Genomic DNA, 10,041 nt, shown 5'->3' on the forward strand with positions numbered 1-10,041 from the left:
TCAGTCCATAAGCTTATCTCATGCAATCATCGCTAGTGGGTTGATGAGAAAGAAGTATAAGACCATTAGAATTTGTCCTGTGAGGATGTATGGATCTTCTACTGGTCGGGCTCCAATTTTAGATCAAAATAACATTTGTCTGACTGGGTAGAAAGCTAGTCTTCAGAATTTGTTTTTGTGCGTGAACGGTAAATTGAACAGAATAGCTACTGATATGACCAGGACGATAACTCTCCTTAGTTTATTTGGAATTGATCCCAGGATTGCATAAGCAAATAAAAAATATCATTCTGGTTAGATGTGTGCTGGTGCGACTAGTGGGTTGGCTGGAATGAAGTTATCTGGGTCTCCAAGTAGATAGGGATCTAGGAGTGTGAGGATGATTAGGGCAGCCAATGTGACTACGAATCCTACAATGTCTTTAAATGAGAAATATGGGTGGAATGGTACTTTATCTACTTGTCTGGAGATTCCTAGGGGGTTGTTCGATCCTGTTTGATGCAAGAATAGAATGTGGACTGTGGAGGCAGCTGCCATAATAAATGGAAATAAAAAATTAAAGGTGAGGAATTGTGTTAAAGTTGCGTTACTTACTGCGAACCGCCCCTCAGATTCATTGTACTAAGTCTTTCCTACAAATGGGATTGCTGACATCAAGTTGGTAATTATGGTAGCTCCCCAGAATGATATTTGTCCTCAAGGTAGTACGTATCCCAGGAAGGCTGTCGCTATAGTTAAGAATAAAATAATTACTCCCACTGATCAGGTGTGTGTATATATAAGAATGATCCATAGTAGATTCCTTGACCGATGTGTCAATATAGGCAAATGAAAAAGAATGAGGCACCATTGGCTTGAACTGTTCGGAGAAGTCATCCATAATTTACGTCTCAACAAATGTGGGCTACTTGTGAAAAGGCTAGGTCTACATTTGCTGTGTAATGCATTGTAGAAATAGTCTTGTTGCGATCTGAACCATTACGCATATGCCCAAAAGAAATCCAAAATTTCAGAGAATGGAAATGTTGGCTGGAGTGGGCAGGTCTACCAGGGCTCTGTCAGCGATTTTAAAAAGTGGGTGTGATTTTCGTCTAGGTGCTGTCATTAGCATGTTCAGAGGGGCCCAGAGAAGGTTGATCTTAGTTTGACTACAACAATAAGAGTTAGTAATAAATATAAGATAATTATGCTTGATAGGGTGGCTATAGTAGGGTTGTACATGTGGCTAAGTGATATTTGTGTAGATTGAATGTCTTGAAGTCTTCTTAGAAATGAGAGTTCTGTTATATCCTTAGTTGGTGTTACTATTTCGTCAGTGAATGGTAGAATTAGTGTTACAGATATGGGTAGAATAAAAGCTGAGACTATCTTAATTGAGAGTTTGAATGTCTCATTTGAAGCGAGAGAGGCTACGTGAATGAATAGGGCTAGTGTTGCCCCTAGGAAAATGAAAAATAGGATGTAGGAAAATCATATAAATTTTGATAGCAGCCCTGTGGATACACAAATTATAACAGTTTGAAGGATTAGTATGAGTCCTATGGCCAGGGGGTGTGTTATGCGTGTGAAGTAAATTGAAGTTGATATTGGTATAAGAGAGGACAGAAGTAGTGTGTTGATGCAGAAAGTAGTTTATGTAAAAATATTAGTTTTGGGGACTGAGGATGGGAATATTTTCTTCTTTCTGAGCTTCAAGAACAGTAAATTCATCTACAGTTTACAAGACCATTATTTTATTTAAAGTACTGAAACTAATGGCAATTTTCAGTTTTTGATTTTATGTCCCACTGTTTTGTTTGTGTTGTGGTTTGTTAGCTTTTGTGGGGAAACGAAAACATTTGTTAAATATTTTATTAAGTTTTGAGTTTATCATCGTGAATATTTTTTGATTTATGGCTCAGGCTTTTGGACACTTAGGCGAAGATTTGTATTTTGTATTGTTCTTTCTTACTCTCACTACGAGTGAGGGGGCTTTGGCTTTACTTGTTTCTATTGTTCGTAGGCATGGGAATGATAATTTTGGGAGCCTTAATGTTTTAAGATGTTAAAGTTTATTTCAATAGTTTTATTGATAACTTTGGTAGTTGATAGGTGACTGGCTGTGCAGGTGTCTTTGTTTTTAGCTAGTTTCGTGTTTGGGGTTTATTCACTTAAAGGGTTTTCTTTTTCTTGTTTAGGATTAGGGTTTGGGTTGGATTATATTAGATATATTTTGATTTTATTGAGTTTTTGAATTATGGCTTTGGTTGTCAGAAGGAGGCAAAAGGTCGAAAATTTAAGGATTTTGATAGTGTGTTTTTATTAGTTAACGTTTTTTTTTATTATTGAGTTTAGTTTTAATATTGTCTTGTCTTGACTATTTAATATTTTACGTCTGTTTTGAGAGTTCTTTGATTCCTACTGTGATTTTAATTTTAGGTTGGGGATATCAGCCTGAGCGATTGCAAGCTGAATTGTGTATATATTATTTTATACTTTATTTGGTTCTTTGCCTTTGCTAATTTCTATTTTGAGCTTATGCAGTAGGGGTGGTTTGTAAGGTGTCAAAGAAACGAGCAGGTAAAAGTTACTGCTACTTTATTACAGATCCAGGCAGTTTATATAGCTGGCCGACTGACACGACCCCGAGAGACAATGGAATTGACTGTGACCTGAGGTCGAAACAATAAACAATAATACGCAGTGAACGAGTACAAATTACAATACAAAACATACAGAACTACAATATGGATACAGTCTTGATGCCTGTGAATGAAGAAACATGTGATACACAATGTGTGACATTTGTATAAATACGTATAAAGTAAAAATGATTAAAAATGCGTGACCTGGCACGTTTTAGGCGTGACTAATTGAGCTTGAAGAAAATGGGAAGTCACCAAAGAAAACATGCTCAGCGGAGACTTAATTAATGGCGCTATTTTTTGAAACACTACCCTGGCGCCGATGTTGTGACTTTTTTTCCACTCCCCTAAGACGAGGGACGCGTCTGACTAATCCCCTGTATCTGCTGGGACGCTGAAGGGTGCCGGCTCCTTGAAGATAACGGGGGTCTCCCGCCTGTGAGGCTGCTGGTTGGGCGGTCCTTCCTGGGATGGCCGTGCCTGCGGGGGGTGTGTGCTGGAGTGCGGTTGGGCGGAAAGGGTGCTGCGTCGCTGTCGGGACTCTCCGACAGGAAGGCGGGCTTTAACCGGTCTATTGAAACCCAGTCGTCCTTGCCAGGAGTGCCAGCTGGAACGCCTTGCTGTTTCGTTCCAGCACGCGGAAGGGTCCCCTGTAGGGCTTGGTTAGTGGTGGACGGACGGCGTCGACTCTGACGAGACGTGGGTGGCGGATGACAGCTGTGGCGGCATGAAGGTGGTTGCTTTGCCGATGTATGAGCGCCTGCAAAGGGGCGAACTTGCCGGCCACGTCAAGGAGCCTCTGCAGTGATGGGGAGTGGCGTTCATCCGTCACAAGCTCTCCCGGCACCACGAGGGGTTCCCCATAGGTTTGTTCAGCTGCGGATGGGGTGCCGTCGGCTCTGGGAAGCGGTTCTCAACCCGAGAGGACCCACGGCAACTGATGTTTCCAGTCTTCGCGTGCAGCGGGCCATGAGGATGACTTTAGGGACCTGTGGAACCGTTCAACCAGGCCGTTGGCCGCTGGGTTTGTACGCTGTGGTGGTGTGGTGCGTGGTTCCCAGCAGTTGAGCCAGGGCAGACCACAACTCGGAAAGGAAATCGGGGCCCCTGTCGGTTGTGATGTGGTCCGGGACGCCTTGGCGGCTAACCCAACTGAGAGCAGGGCCTCGGCACGTGCTGGCGGTGGCTTCTTGCATGGGTGTGGCCGGGCCACCTCGTCGAACGGTCTACCACCGTCCAGGAGGTATCTGGATCCGCCTGATGGGGAAGGGGCCCGGCGACGCCGATGTGGATGTGGCGGCGGCGCCCTGGCTGTGGGAACTTCGCCTACCCCGACTGCGAATGATGATGACCCACCTTACTGGTCTGGCACTGCAGGCACTGTTTTGCCCAGGCCGTGGCGTCCTTGCACCCGTGCCAGACGAACTTTTTTGAAAGCAGTTTGGCCGTGGTCCTGCCGGAGGGTGTGAGAGGCCGTGAATTATGTCGAATACCTGGCGGCGGCGTGAGGCTGGAACCAAAGGGCGGGGGCTGACCTGTGCTGATGTCACAGAACAGGCTGGGGCCTTCGGGTGCGAGGGTCACGTCCCGCCCACTTGAGGGATGTGATGGCGGCCTGTTCTCTGGCAAGGTCCTGGTAATCTACACCAAGCTGCACTGCGTTCAACTTCGACTCTGGAGGCGTCTGCAAGCGGGATTTTTCTTGCCGGGGAGGTACCTGACGGAACAGGTAAATTCGGCTATGGCTGAGAGGTGGCGCTGCTGTCTGGAAGACCATGCGTCCCCTTGCTTCGTGAAGGCGTGAACCAGTGGCTGGTGGTCTGTGAAGATTGTGAAGGGCGTCCCCTCTAGGAGGAACTTGAATTGTGCCAAACTGCGCGGTACATCGGCTAAAGAGTTCCCTGTAAGGTGCTGTAGCGGGTCTCTGCGGGACTGAACTTCTTGCTGAAGAAGGCGATGGGCTGGGGGCACCGTTGATGATTTGCTCCAGAACAGCACCGCAGGTGACGTTACTGGTGTCTGTCGTCAGCTGGAGGGGGCCTTGGGATCCTGGTGTGCCAAGGCGGTTGCCTTGGCGAGGGCGGCTTCACGTCAGGAAAAGGCCTGCTGCTGGCTGGGTCCCCAAGACAGGGACTTGGTTGGCCTTTTAGGACTTCCGTCAGGGGGCCGTGGTGTGCGCGATCCCGGGATGAACCGCCTGAGAAGTTTACCATCCCAAGGAACTCCTGGACGGCCTTGATGGAGGTGGGTGTCGGGAACTTGGCTGCAGCTGCTACTTTCGATGTAAGAGGGCGGACGCCTGTCGGAGACACCTCGTGACCCAGGAATTCTGCTTTCTGGATGCCGAAGGTACACTTGGAAAACGGACTACGAGGCCGTTCTCTTGGAGGCGCTGGAGGACTGCTTTGATGTGTCTCTGGTGTTCGCTGTGAGACCTGGAAAATATGAGAATGTCGTCGACGTAGTGGGACGCAGAACTTTAGGTCCCCAGGATGCTGTCCATGAGCCGCTGGAAGGTGGCCCGGCGTTCCTCAGCCCAAGGTGGAGAAAGCGAACACTGGGACCCGAAGGGCGTGATGATGGCTGTCTTTGGTATGTCCTCTGGCGCAACAGGTACCTGGAAATAAGATTTAAGAAGGTCCAATTTAGTGAATATTTTGGCCCCGTGAAAGGAGGCCGTGAGGTCCTGCATCTTGGGTAGAGGGTAGTGGTCGGGCTCTGTTCCAATGTTGAGCCGCCTGTAGTCGCCGCTAGGGTCTCCAGGAGCCGTCCGGTTTCTGCACCATGTGGAGGGGAGGCCCATGGACTGGAGGCTTCCCTGCAGATGCCCATCTGCTCCATCTCCTGAATGCTTTTTTTCGCCTCCTGAAGGCGCTCTGGGGGGAAGCCTGTGGAATTCGCATTGTCGAGGCCCTTTAGTCACTATATGGTGGCATATGCCGTGCTTGGCTGGGGCCCGGGGACTTGGCAAAGCTGGGCTTAAATACCTCAGGGAACTCCGACAGTAGGTGTGCATACTGGTGGGGGCGACGGCGCTGATGGTGGGTCTGGGTCCCGCTGTTAACGGGAGAGACCGGCAGGAGTCGGTATCGAGGAGGCGCATTGCGCCACGTCGAAAGCAGGCCGAAGTGCGCCAGAAAATCGGCCCCCAGGAGTGGGGTTTCGTCCGTGACGATGAAGTCCCAGAGTAACTCTGGCCAAGGATGGAGATCGACAGGAGCCTGGTGCCGTAGGAGAGGATGGGGTTCCGTTGGCGGCCGTCAGGGAAGCGGCCGGGTCTGGTGTCTGGTTGCGGTCCTCTCTGGATGCTGGGAAGACCGATTTAAAGGCCCGTGTGTCGACCAGCATCATCCTGCCGGAGACGGTGTTGCGGACGAAAAACCTACTGTTTTTGAGGCCCTGGGTTCTTCGGCTGCCATGGCGGCCTGTCCTGCTTACCGCCACCCCGTTTTTTGAACGGGCGAATGAGCAGGGCGGCACGCAGTTTCGGGCGTCCTTTCCGAACCACTTGTGGTAGCGACAGAAGCCCGGGGACCTCCATCTGCTGTGGTTCGGTGGACGTCTGTTGGCGATGGCGTTGACGGGCTACTCCACGCCCTCTTCAGGCTGGACGGAGCTGACCGGCTGTGTGGCCAGTTTTAGCCGCTGTGAAGCCTTGACGGAGTCTGTGAGATGTTGCGCGCCGTCTCTGAGGTCCTCGACAGGCATGGTGTAGGGGTGAGCGATCTGGTTGCGTACCTCCGGGAGAGTTGGCGGCTGCAGATTTTTCGTGTGAAGCTTATCTCCTGCCGCTTCTTTGTGCCACCCAAGTCTGGTAGTGACAGGAGATCTACGACCATGCTCCAGCGTCTCTTGAATTAAGGTCGTGGCGTGGGTTTTATGGCAAGGTCGATAGCACGGGCGGCCCGCTCGGCGATGGGCAGGGAGCAAGCTTCGGAGGAACTTTTTGTGGTGCTGTATGTGAGGTGTGTGTTTGGTACTCGCGAGATGAGTTTTCTTATACCGTCCTCCGGAAGGGTGTTGAGCACTGCGTCGGCCTGAAAGGATTTCGTCCGTCAGGTCCGCGATTCTGAAGTGGCTCTCCACCCTGCGCAGCCACATCGATGGGTTCCCGAATGCAAAACGGGCGGCAGCTTTACGGTGAGGGCGGCCCGCGATTGTGTTGCCCGGCCGCCGTGTGTTCGGGGCGCTGGTGTGGAGTTGCTGGGAGGGCCTCGATGCGGGGCGGCGCGGTGTGATGGGAGGTAGGTAAACCTCCGAGTCCGCGGGGTCCGCGTTTAACTGCATGAAGGAGGATATCGCGTCCATGCTCGCTCCTTTGACCCCCTTACTGGGGGGGGGTATCAATTCGTTATTGCGTCGCGCGCGTGCGCCGTGTGGTTCCGCTACAGTGCGCGCAGGTGGGTACGCCGGCGAGAGTCGCACGCTCAAACGCCGGTTACAGCGCGCGTGTTTAGGCCGCTAAGAGCGTTTTGGAGAAATCCTGGAGCCAAGACTAAGTTGCCGTGTCAGTCCGCTAATGGCTCGGGATACTCCGGGGGTCACCACTGTAAGGTGTCAAAGAAACGAGCAGGTAAAAGTTACTGCTATTTATTACAGATCCAGGCAGTTTATATAGCGGCCGACTGACGCCGCCCGCGAGAGACAATGGAATTGACTGTGACCTGAGGTCAAAACAATAAACAATAATATGCAGTGAACAGTACAAATTACAATACAAAACATACAGAACTACAATATGGATACAGTCTTGATGCCTGTGAATGAAGAAACATGTGATACACAATGTGTGACATTTGTATAAACACGCATAAAGTAAAAATGATTAAAAATGCGTGACCTGGCACGTTTTTAGGCGTGACTAATTTAGCTTGAAGAAAATGGGAAGTCACCAAAGAAAACATGCTCAGCGGAGACTTAATTAATGGCGCCGCCAAAACACTACCCTGGCGCCGATGTGGTGACTTTACAGGTTCAGTTACATTTGGTTTGTCGTTAGTTCCTGAGGGCAGGGTAAGTTTGTTGTGCGTTTGATGTATTTGTAGTGTTATAACTTTTATTGTTAAACTACCTGTCTATCTGGTTCATTTGTGACTGCCTAAGGCTCATGTAGAGGCACCAGTGGCAGGATCTATGGTTTTAGCCGGTGTTTTATTGAAGTTAGGTGGGTACGGGCTAGTTCAGGTCTGTCCTCTTTTTATTCATTCAGCTGTGGCTTTTAGATGGTTGTGGGTGTCGGTTTGGGTTATTAGGCGGTATTTTCGTAAGTTTTATATGTTTACATCAGACTGACATTAAGGCTTTGATTGCTTATTCTTCTGTGGCGCATATAGGTCTGGTTTATGTGGTCTAAGAGTTTCTAGGTGGTGGGGGCTTGTCTGACGCTGTTATGGTGGGACACGGCCTTTGTTCTTCTGGTTTGTTTTGTTTGGCTAATATGGTGTATGAACATCTAGGGAGGCGAAGATTATTGGTCAGAAAGAGGCTGCTTAATTGTATGCCTACCATGGCTTTGTGGTGATTTTTATTAAGGGTTGAAAATATGGCTGCTCCCTCTACCATTCATTTATTAGGTGAGATCAGTCTTATTTTAAGGGTTGTTTCTTGGGCATCGTTGGTGATGGTTCCAGCTGCTTTACTTTCTTTTTTTGAGGGCTGCTTATAGATTTTATATGTTTTCTTTTTGCCAGCATGGGAAATATTTTAGGGCTTTGTTTTCTTGTTGCTCGGGTAAAGCTCGAGAATATTTAGTTTTAATGCTTCATTGGTTACCCTTGAATGTTTTAGTGCTGAAGGGTTCGATTTTGGTTTGTTAATAGCTTAAATAGTTTAAATAAAATGTTGGTTTGTGGATCCAAAGATATAATTTTTTTTATTTTAGGCAGTGTTGTGGAATAATAAGATAAATTTAAGAAGTATAGTATTTTTATTGATTGTGTCTCTTATTAGTCTGGTTACCTCTTTAAACTTGCTTTTTTCTGGTTGTTGTTATTTTTTAGACTGGGAGCTCATTAGAATTAATAGAGCTAGCATTGAAATAGCTTTGATTATTGACAGGATGCCAGTGATGTTTATGTCTTTCATTTGTTTTATTTCTTTTATGGTTTTATTCTATAGAGGTGGTTATATGTCTGCGGATTACAATACTGGGCGTTTTATATATCTGGTTTTAGGGTTTGTTCTTTCTATGCTTTTGTTGATTATTAGCCCTAACATGATTAGAACTTTGTTGGTGTGAGATGGCCTGGGTTTAGTGTCTTACGCTTTGGTTATTTATTACCAAAATGAAAAATCTCCTGGGGCTGGTATGTTAACAGCTTTGTCTAATCGAGTGGGCGATGTAGCTATTTTACTTAGTATTTCTTTGATATTGAGTTTGGGGGGCTGAAATTTTTATTTTTATGTTGGAGAAGAGTGTATTGCCAATAGGTAAGTCATTTTTTTAGTTGTGTTGGCGGCCATGACTAAGAGAGCTCAGATTCCATTTTCTGCTTGGCTTCCTGCTGTGATGGCAGCTCCTACCCCTGTTTCTGCTCTGGTTCATTCTTCTACTCTAATTACTGCAGGGGTTTATCTTTTAATTCGATTCAGGCCGAGATTAATATCTTCTTTTGCACCTTACTGTTGTTGCTGGGATGTTTAACTATATTTATGGCCAGGTTGGGGGCTAATTTTCAGACTGATTTAAAAAAAATTATTGCTCTTTCTACTTTAAAGCAACTGGGTGTTATAATTACTATTTTAAGACTAGGTGGCCCACTTTGGCTTTTCTTTCATTTATTGACTCATGCTTTGTTTAAGGCTCTTTTGTTTATATGTACTGGGCCTATCATCCACAGAGTTGGGGATTATCAAGATATTCGTATGATAGGGGTTAGTTAATTTTATACCTATTAGGTGATGCCCATTAACTTAGCTAATTTAGCTCTTTGTGGGTTCCCCTTTTTTAATGGCTTTATTCTAAAGATTTGACTTTAGAGGTGGCTCTCTTTAACCCTTTAATGAGGTTTGTTTTGGGTTGTTAGCTTTAGCCACTGGTCTTACTGTCTGTTAAAGATTTTGCTTGGTGTATTACAAGTTTAATGGTGATTATAACAGCTCTATTTTTCAGTGAGTGATTTTAATGACTTGGCCTATGCTTGGATTGAGAGTGGGAGCTGTAGTGGGTGGGACGACTGTTTCTTGGCTTATTTTTCCATCTCCTACAATGATTTGTAAAATTGCTTGCTTTGGCTGTTAGGCTGGTCGGTGGGTTTGTAGGGTATGCGTTCAATTTAATAGTAGAAAATGACAAGCTTAAATCTTTAAGATTATATCCTGTGGTTGTATTTTCTGGGTATATGTGATTTATGCCCTAGTTGTCTACCATTGACTCCAGACAAAAAGTTTCCAGAGGTGGCTCTATTTATTCTCACGT

The 10,041-nt window shown here is 46.8% G+C and overlaps 3 pseudogenes; 2 read left to right on the forward strand and 1 right to left on the reverse strand.

Moving 5' to 3' along the window:
- Positions 1-1,105, reverse strand: LOC136851146 (cytochrome b-like; annotated as a pseudogene).
- A 5,622-nt stretch (positions 1,106-6,727) lies between these two features.
- On the forward strand, positions 6,728-8,289 carry LOC136850983 (NADH-ubiquinone oxidoreductase chain 4-like; annotated as a pseudogene).
- Positions 8,250-9,738, forward strand: LOC136850984 (NADH-ubiquinone oxidoreductase chain 5-like; annotated as a pseudogene).
- The last annotated feature ends 303 nt before the right edge of the window (positions 9,739-10,041 follow it).

The sequence above is a fragment of the Macrobrachium rosenbergii genome, chromosome 23 (genome assembly GCF_040412425.1).
Source record: "Macrobrachium rosenbergii isolate ZJJX-2024 chromosome 23, ASM4041242v1, whole genome shotgun sequence".
Taxonomy (NCBI): domain Eukaryota; kingdom Metazoa; phylum Arthropoda; class Malacostraca; order Decapoda; family Palaemonidae; genus Macrobrachium; species Macrobrachium rosenbergii.